This window comes from Stegastes partitus, unplaced genomic scaffold (assembly GCF_000690725.1).
Source record: "Stegastes partitus isolate 25-593 unplaced genomic scaffold, Stegastes_partitus-1.0.2 Scaffold346, whole genome shotgun sequence".
Classification (NCBI taxonomy): Eukaryota; Metazoa; Chordata; class Actinopteri; family Pomacentridae; genus Stegastes; species Stegastes partitus.
The window spans coordinates 118,814-127,674 of NW_007578077.1; positions in this window are offsets into that span (position 1 = coordinate 118,814).

Sequence of the window (8,861 nt, forward strand, 5' to 3'; positions counted from 1 at the left end):
GGAGGGGGGTCTATTCCAGGACCACAATGCTCCCAACCGTAGGGCACGAGGGGTCACTGAAAGGTTTCATGAAGAGGATATGAATCATATCCAGTGTAGAGCTGCAAACATTAATCGACTAATCAGTTAGTTGTTAATGACTACTGTTTTGATTAATCAGTTTGATGAATTGCTTTAAAAAATAATTCCAAAGTCTATAATTGTAGCACCATAAAGTTGAATGTTATCTGGTTTCTTGGGCTTGGAGAAACACTAATGGACAATTTTTCTTCTATTTCCTGACATGTTATAGATCAAGAGATTATAGAGATTTGCTAGACAGCGCCTTCCACCATCGTCGAAACACCAAAAGAGAAACTATCTTTTGGAAAAAGATGTGTTCATCCTTCCATTAGAGTTTCAGAAACTTGGAGAATCAATGCTAAGGGACTTTGAGAAGCTGTTGTGGCACCAACACCTTACCAAGATAGTTTATGTTGGTTTTTACCTTTAATTTGTCGCCTGTTTCTTTGCTTATGCAGTGATAGTCAATGTTATTAAAAGGATAAATCTGACTTTTAATGTGGCGTATTATTAATGCTGTACTCTTAGTTTTGACTTTTTTTTCTTCAGCATTTTTTTTCCCTGATCTTTTTTATGTTTAAGGTTGTTTGAATATGTAGAGTTCTTTGGTATGTCTGTATGAAAGGTGCTGTATCAATATAAACACCGGTGCTCTTTCTAGTACCACTTCTACTGAAGTTGGTTCAACAGGGGTTAAGTACAGTCTCTTTCTATTTGCTTCCTTTTTCTTCTCCTCCATAAATCTTTTTTGTCTTTTGCCACCGTATGAGCGCAGTAAGCAGCAGACAGACTTTTCACTGTGATAATTAGAAATAACCAAGGTTGGCGAACGTACAGAAAAAAGGGGGCCTGGAATTCAGCTCTATTACCCAGAATGTCAGTGCAGACAGGCTGCATGTTTCCACTCAGTTGCTGCGCCTATAGAGTGTCTGTGTAATGTCTGTATTCCTGCACCATACACTCCTGTTTCTCACTAGAGACACTGATGTTAAGACCTCCACACATTCCTTCCCGGTTCAAAAGCTGCCTATACCGCCACCTCCTCTATGTGTGTGTGTGTGGAAATGTGTGGGTTTTTAATATTGCATGTAGCACCGTGCAAGACCCTCGTGACATTAAAACCTGATTTGTAGTGTCTGAGCGTCCGAGCTCACATTTCCATTGTGAATACTAAAGAACAACAACGTTACTGGTTTTCAGTAATAAAAAAATATCACGCTCTACACGTTCCACACGTCCAAACCGCAACCATAAATACCTCAGTGGCAGTATTTGGTGGGTTTTCATGCGACCTCTGATCCTTTTGGGTTAAAGGGGATGTGTCATTTGAGCGTGGCCTAAAACCAGTAACCCCCCTCCCGCTGTATTATTTAACATGTGAGCTGGTGTTGACAGCAAAGACAAGTTAAAGCTGACGTTTGTGACGGGGTCTTCAGTCTCCTTGTCAGCAGGTAAAATGCTCAATAAGCTTATTTGTAGTGACCGACTCAGCCGTCCTGTGTTTGGCCTCGTCGTCCTGCTTTGTGCACAGGCATAAACAATGTGTGTTACACTTGTATATTCATCCAGCTGCTGCTATCATCTGTTCATTAATAAAGATGAGTCCGATCCAGAAGCAGAACAGACCCTGACACGACCTCCTCCTTGTTTCGCTGGTGAGCTGGAATGCTTCAGATCAACGGCATTCCTCGTCTTTCTTTGATTAAGGTTCATTTTAGATCTCAGACCTCTCTTTGTATCTTTTTCACGAATTCCAGTCTGTTCTTTGTTGTTTTCTTTTCACACAGGTTTTCTCTCAAGGTCGGTTTTCTGGTCTACGTGTTGGTGTGCAGCCTCTGGCTCCAGCTTTAATCTCTATATGTTAACACACAGATGAAAATACGGACTCGACACCTTCTAACTTTTAATGTGTGAACAATCCATGCATAATTAAACACCTGAGCATCACTCTGCACATTCAAAAAGAGGGGATTCAACATTAAAATGACAATACAAAACTAGTTATATACGCGCCTGCACAACACAACTGAGTTCCTCTGCACAATTCAGCAACATCACACTTACCAACAGCTTATTTGTATCATTTTTGTGCCATTATTTAGTCCTTTCTTTGAGTGTGAACGCACCACAAGCTCAGTTAGACATATTTTTCTATGCATATCTGGTGGGTCTTTCTTGGAAAAAGATGTATGTGCATATAATCCTATTCATGACTTTCATGTTGCTATATGTAGAAGGTCTTTCGGGGTCCATTGGACCCCAAGAAAGAGTATGTGCAAAATATTGGTTGGTATTCGTTATAGTATTTTATTCTATGTTAAATGCAACTTCTGATAAGTTGATATATTCGTTCCACATCGGTTCCAAATGCATGACAAATGTCCCTCTTTTTATATTTAAAAATAATAATAATAATAATCTTCAAAAATAAGAAAACAATACCTGCGACCTAAACCAAATGGGCTGGGGTCCAAAAGACCCCAAAACTCCTGAGCAGAGTTAAAGAAGCAAAAACATCCAGTTTCCCCAACATGCTGTGGCGATGTGATGAACAGACCTGCATCTCTGATTGAAGATAAAACATCAAACTCTAACAACAGGTGTTGGTGACTTGTTGAGCAGCAGGCGCGATACATCTGTATGTAAATAATTATCAGTTGTTTGCACGTTTATGTCTAAATATGCTAAAATACGGTGACACCTACAGTTTGTGCAGACTGCATGTTAGCAGTGCACTATGTTGGTATTAGTTTCACTGTTGCTGAAGCTGCTGTTGATATCAGTCCTGCTTCTGCACAACTTGTTCCTTCAAAATCTTGTCCACACTAATATGGATGTTGTGCAAAATGAAAAAGATTTGCCTCTACGTTTCTTTTCTAAAGTGCATATTTAAAAAACAAAACAAAAAAACAAAACTTGATTCATATGGTGAAACTATCACAGCTCACTTTGTACATGCCCTCCGTTGCTTTGTGTGATGAACATGTTCCTGGAACAACAACAGCGACACATATTTATATGGGTTGCTTTATGTTTGGTTAATGCCAGCCAGTACCAGTTTACCATTTAACTTGAATTTACTGTTCCACTTCACAAGCCAAAAAAAAAGACACTACATGTGCCCAATATTCTCATTATTCGCAGGTTAAAGTCCACAGAAACAATGAAATGACAGAATGTTCTTCTCTAGTAGACGATGTAGAGCAGATGTAGACCTGCCTGGCAAGCTCGTAGTCATTTTCTGTGTTCTTTTCATATTTTTAGTTTAAATCTTGGTAGAAATTGACTAAAACCTCAGCCTCTTTAAAACTTTAGCCTACTTTTATTCCACAAAAAGTCAACCATCAACTCCAGACGACTGAAGCATATGTAGGGCACGATGTCAGAGTTCAAACAAGAACCAGGATGATGGAACACGTGTGATTCAAACATAACTAATTTAATTTGCATTTTTATTCTCCTTTTAAAAATCTTCCAGCAGCCTTTTGCTTTGCATAATGCACTTTGATTTGTGCTTCTGTCTGAAAGGTGCTAAACAAATAAACAGTGTTGATGAAGTTCAATAACTCCCTGAGAAAGGTGGCAAGCTAAACTACACCAACATGGCAACAGTAGTCCATGTCATCAGAAGCTACTTTCTCATTCATTTTGCCTTTAAAGTTCCTCTCTGGTTGTTGATTAGACCCTTTAAAACTCATGTCTGTGAATCAAAGTTACATATTTAGGAGTTATTATCTGGTGACGGCCAAATTCCAAACGTGAGGCTTGAGAACAGGAGTCCAACATCCACGATGTATACGCCATCTGTGACTTCAGCTAGTCATACTGTACTTGTAGCAACATTTCTGCTAATAATCTTGATTCCTCTTAAACTAACTGAGCTGCACTGCGTAACAGCAGAATCCAGCAACACCACACTGAAATCTTCTTATTTGTATACTGTTTTCTGTCATGATTTCATCTTTTCTTTGAGTTTAAACACAACACAGACTCAGTTAGATTATTTTAGTATCCATGTCTGGTTTTCTTGGAAGAAGCTTCCAAGCAGGAGAAGAGCGCAGATTATAAAGACAGTGATGCAACCTGTTGACCCGCCCGCCGATAAGGGGGGACAAACGGGTCTGTTGTCCCGGGCCCAGAGTGGCGAGGGGGGCCCAGAACTGGACCCTCATTGAATTATGGATTTTTTTCCCCAAAGAAGGGCTATTAATGGAAAGAAACAGGGCAATATTTGAGTTAGAAGTTTTAATTTGTTTTCGTCTGAACTGTCCTTAATATCTTTGGAGTTGCCCTCCACCCCCACCTCCAACATAAAATGGTTTGGCCCCTGATCAACGTCTGATGTCCTTTGATTGGAAGTTCGGATTTTGCACTTCAGCACCAAAATGTCCGCTCAGCAGAAGTCTGGTGCTCAGAAAAGGAAAAAGAAGAGAAAAAGAGAGGAAGAAAATAGAGACCTTAGAGATTTGCTTAAAACATACTTTAAAAAAAGGTGGTGACAACGAAGCTGGAACTAGTAAAGTCAACGTAGAGCGAGGTAAGAAACGTCTGTTTATATCTACAACCTGTAGATATAAACAGACGATAAAAACTGAACCAGGTAGACACCTGTTAGCCCCGCCCACCCTGTGATTGACAGCTGCCCTCAGCCTGTCAGTAAGTTAAAAACCACGAGGACCCTCACAATAAGACTCCATTATGAGGAGCTTTGGATAGAAGTTAGTTTCACATTTCATCCTTTCAGTTTACTTTCTCCTGCACAGTGATTTACTGGGACCATCTCAAACTTCCACATCACCATATTACTGCAAAATAACCAGAGTCCTCCTATCATTTAGGCTAATGAAGTGTAAGAAAAGCAGTTAGCGACAACATGATGGGAAGAAACAGAAAATGACTTGTCTCTCCATTAGAGTGGGATGAAAGCATCCTGCGGCTGCTGCTGCTGCTATACGCGTTCATACATTTGGCAGATTTAGGTCTTTTTGATGGCAGCTAACAATGACAGTTTTTACTCTATTGTGTGAAGCGTTTCCCAGGAGTAACGCTCTCAGCTCTGATCCTCCAGTCCGCCACCAATTAAAGCTTAAAAAAAAAAATCGTAGTTTATCTTCAGCCCTTTGTCTCATTTGAATCAGGCCTTTTCGTCTGGCAGCTGCAAAAAAAAAATAAAAAAATAAAAAAATCCAAGAGCTGAGAAGCAGCTTTGTTGTATGTGCTGACAAAGATTTCTGGCTTTCTGCAGCAGGGTTTAAAATCCTTTGGATTGTGGATTCTGCACAGGATGTGAAATTGTGTGGATTAATTTACTCTGTATTGACAAAAAAATTTCCATCAAGTTTTCTTCATTATTTGAAGACACAACATGTGCGATGAATAAAACACCAGCAGTTGATATCTGCACTGAGTTCTATTGTAACTGTAGGGAATCAGCGCTCTCCGGTGGACACATGAGGTACTTCTGCACTGCATGTCTCAGAATGTAGGATTGGAAAATACCAGCAGTCCTGCACTTTGGCTTAATGTTCTGTCTCTGTGTTGTGAAGGGGCCATGCAGCACTTATTACTGTAGTTTATATTGTCCTCATGAGGAGCGTCCTCCAAACTAAAGCTGCATTTAATCACATTCCTACAGTGCTGCTCCTAATTCATATTCTTTGTTCAGCTGGCTTGAGAACAACTCCTCAATATATCCTTGAGTGCTTCTCAGTGGAATACAAGCTGGAGGTCAGCTCTGAGGTCCTCCTAATGTTTCAGATTTAAGATTATTCAATACAAGCTTCTGAACAGAGCATATATTACTCCTGTTGGATCGTCCAAGACGGAGCACCAACATGAGGATTTATGGTAATGGTGATGTCCAGCTGGTAAAACACTCAGGCTGCAACTAATGTCCTCATGTCAGAGATGTTTAATGGTCATTTCCCAGCACGTCCTGCAGTGTGCCTGCTGGGCCACAAATCAGACAATAGCGCTGGAGTCACTGTGGAATTGTTTTGGACGATGGGTTGATTATCTACCAACAGAACAATTCTTTTTAAAGTGGAAAGAGCTCAAACCAGCCTTCTCTGAGGATTCAGGAACAGGCTCGCTACGATGTTGGCAAGTTGCTTGTTTGATCGTGTAGTAATAATAACTTCTCCTTTAATCAGTGACCTCTTCTTGTGTCTTCTCTTTTTCTTCCTGTTTTGCATAACCTGATATAAAACCTTTGTTTTGTTCTCTGACTACTTGCATATCTCAGGCACTTGTTCACACTTAAGAACACATAAAGAAGGCATCTTGTTCCAGTTTTCTAGTGTTGGGTTAGGCTTAGGGTTCCACTGCAGAAACTTTTGGAGGGGGGGTTTGTTCTATAAATGTTATGAGAAAGTTCTATTAATGTTTTCTGCAGGAAATTTTTATAAATTCCTAAACTCTTCCTCATAATGGTAGGATAACATTCTTTAAAGACATGTTTGGTGATGACACCGTTTGACCATTGCACCCTAAAAACATTCTCTGAATGTTTCATTGGGAATGTTTTGGTTTTCATGTAACACCATGTGACAATGTGAGGATGTTTTACAGAAGAACATTTTATAATATATTACCTCAACAGTGTCCCCAGAACATCCTCAGCATATTGAAAACAAAATGTTCTGCTGCTGTTAATATATTACATTATATTTGAAACCCATTCTGTCAAATGAGGCCTCAAACATCTTGAAAACATTTTTTAAATGCTGGTTTGAGAACGTTCTTTGTTTGTTATTGTGTAACGTAATCTGTGATCCTGACAACATCCTCAAAGCTTCCTCTGGATGCTGCAGGTAAAATGTTATGTCTTAGTTAAGGTTTAACTGTACAGGAACGTTATTTAAACCTATCAATGTCCTTAAAGCTTTCTTTGAACATTAGACTAAGATGTTTTCTAAAACATTTTTGGAACTTGTAGGCAACGTTTGTCATGGTTGTGGTTTTAGGGCCATTTTTAGTTCATGTGCAGGATCCACCACTGTAGAACATTGTCCAGGGTTGTTTTGGAAGAAGAAAACAGTATCTAAATAATCATAGGTTTTTTTTGTAAGATTTATTTTTGGGCTTTTCCACCTTTTTAATGATAGTTGAAAGTGAAAGAGAAATATGGGAAGGAGAGCGGGGGAATGACATGCAGCAAATGAGCCACTGGCTGGAATCGAAGCGCAGCCGCTGCATCGGGGACTATAGCCCCTGTACGTGGGTCGCCCGCCCTACCTGCCCTACCCAACGTACCCGCTGAGCTATCCAGGCGCCCAATAATTTAATATATCATAGGTGCTTTTGAACGGTACTGAACATCTGCTGTGCAGCTCTTGGTACTCATTGGTTAAACTCATATCGGACAATAAGCACCTTTTTCTGCCTCCTAATGTCTGCAACTTCTCTAAAATCACCACCAATGATGTCAAACTTACATGTAGACTAACATAAAGAACGTCCATTGTCCTATTTCCTGCATACTCATAGACCTGATGTTATGTGCAGTGACTCCTATTTGTTTTGGAGTTAGCGTTGCATTCACAACTGTCGGCTCCTATACACCACAATGGAAACAGAAGGGCTCAAAGTGCCACTCACGGGGCTGTTCCAGTAAACATTGGCACCACCTTGTTCCTGTACGTGACAACCGTGTTCTTTAGAAGTCCTGTCTGACTCACAGAGGCTGTGAACGTTCGTCTGGTGGCATGAAAGCTAGCAGCTGTATCTGGGTGGTGACGGTGAAGACTCAGAGGGCAGGTGAGACACGCCCAAGCTGATGTTTATCAAGCGATGATGTTACTTTGAGATGAGCTGATTAGGAGCCTGCGTGGCGGTAACAGATGTGATACAGGGTTGGACTTGAAAGGATGCCTGCACACGAGTCAGGAGCATATTAGTCACACTGAGGGAGGGTTTGGACTGTTTGACTGCTTCATTCTGTATCATATGGACTGAGAAATGAGTGTGTCTGTGTCATTTTCCTTTTCTTTTCCTATGGAGAAAACTAAGAAGATAAAGGAGGGGAAATTGAATGAGCGAATAAGCTAAATAGACAAGTGTAGTACATTTATTTTTCATTTTCTATTTTGCTTCTTGATTGGTTACAAGAAAATTTGAAGGTTTTGATTCACTGCATTATATATAATGATGTATTTAATTGTAGTTTTGACAGTTTCTATTAGATTTAATGTGTTCCAAGTTGCTGGAAAACATCAAAATAACTGGTAAGATGGAAACATTTACTCAAGTTGAACATCACAACATTGTGTAACTGAATATTTCATTGAACCTCTATATGAAGGAGCAGCTCACCAGAGAAACACAATAAGCGCTCTTAGACAAACAACACAATCAAACTTGACTAAATCAAATCACAGTCGCTCTGCTGTAAGGCGCAAATACTTGACAGAGTAAAAGCCTTCATTACAAGAAACAAGCTGCTGGTCGGCTTATCGATCACTCGTTCGTAATGAAACTCTTTTTTTCTGGCATGTTCTACTTTCCCACTGTCACTCGGTGCGCCCACGCTCCTGTTGTGTTTGTGTAGCTGTATGTTTTGTATGTATAGGTGTGTGTTTGGAGCCTGTTTGTCAAGATGTCTCTGAGTGTGTGTTCCTGTCAGAGATCATTTTCCTTCAGCACCATGTTGACACACGTGTGTCTCCGCTGGCAACTGTGGGAGGTGAGAACGATTGCGCATGTCATACATCACGCTATCACCGCTGCATGTACGTAAAGACAAACCCCCCCACCGCACACACACACACACACACACACACTTCCTCCTTTACCCAGCG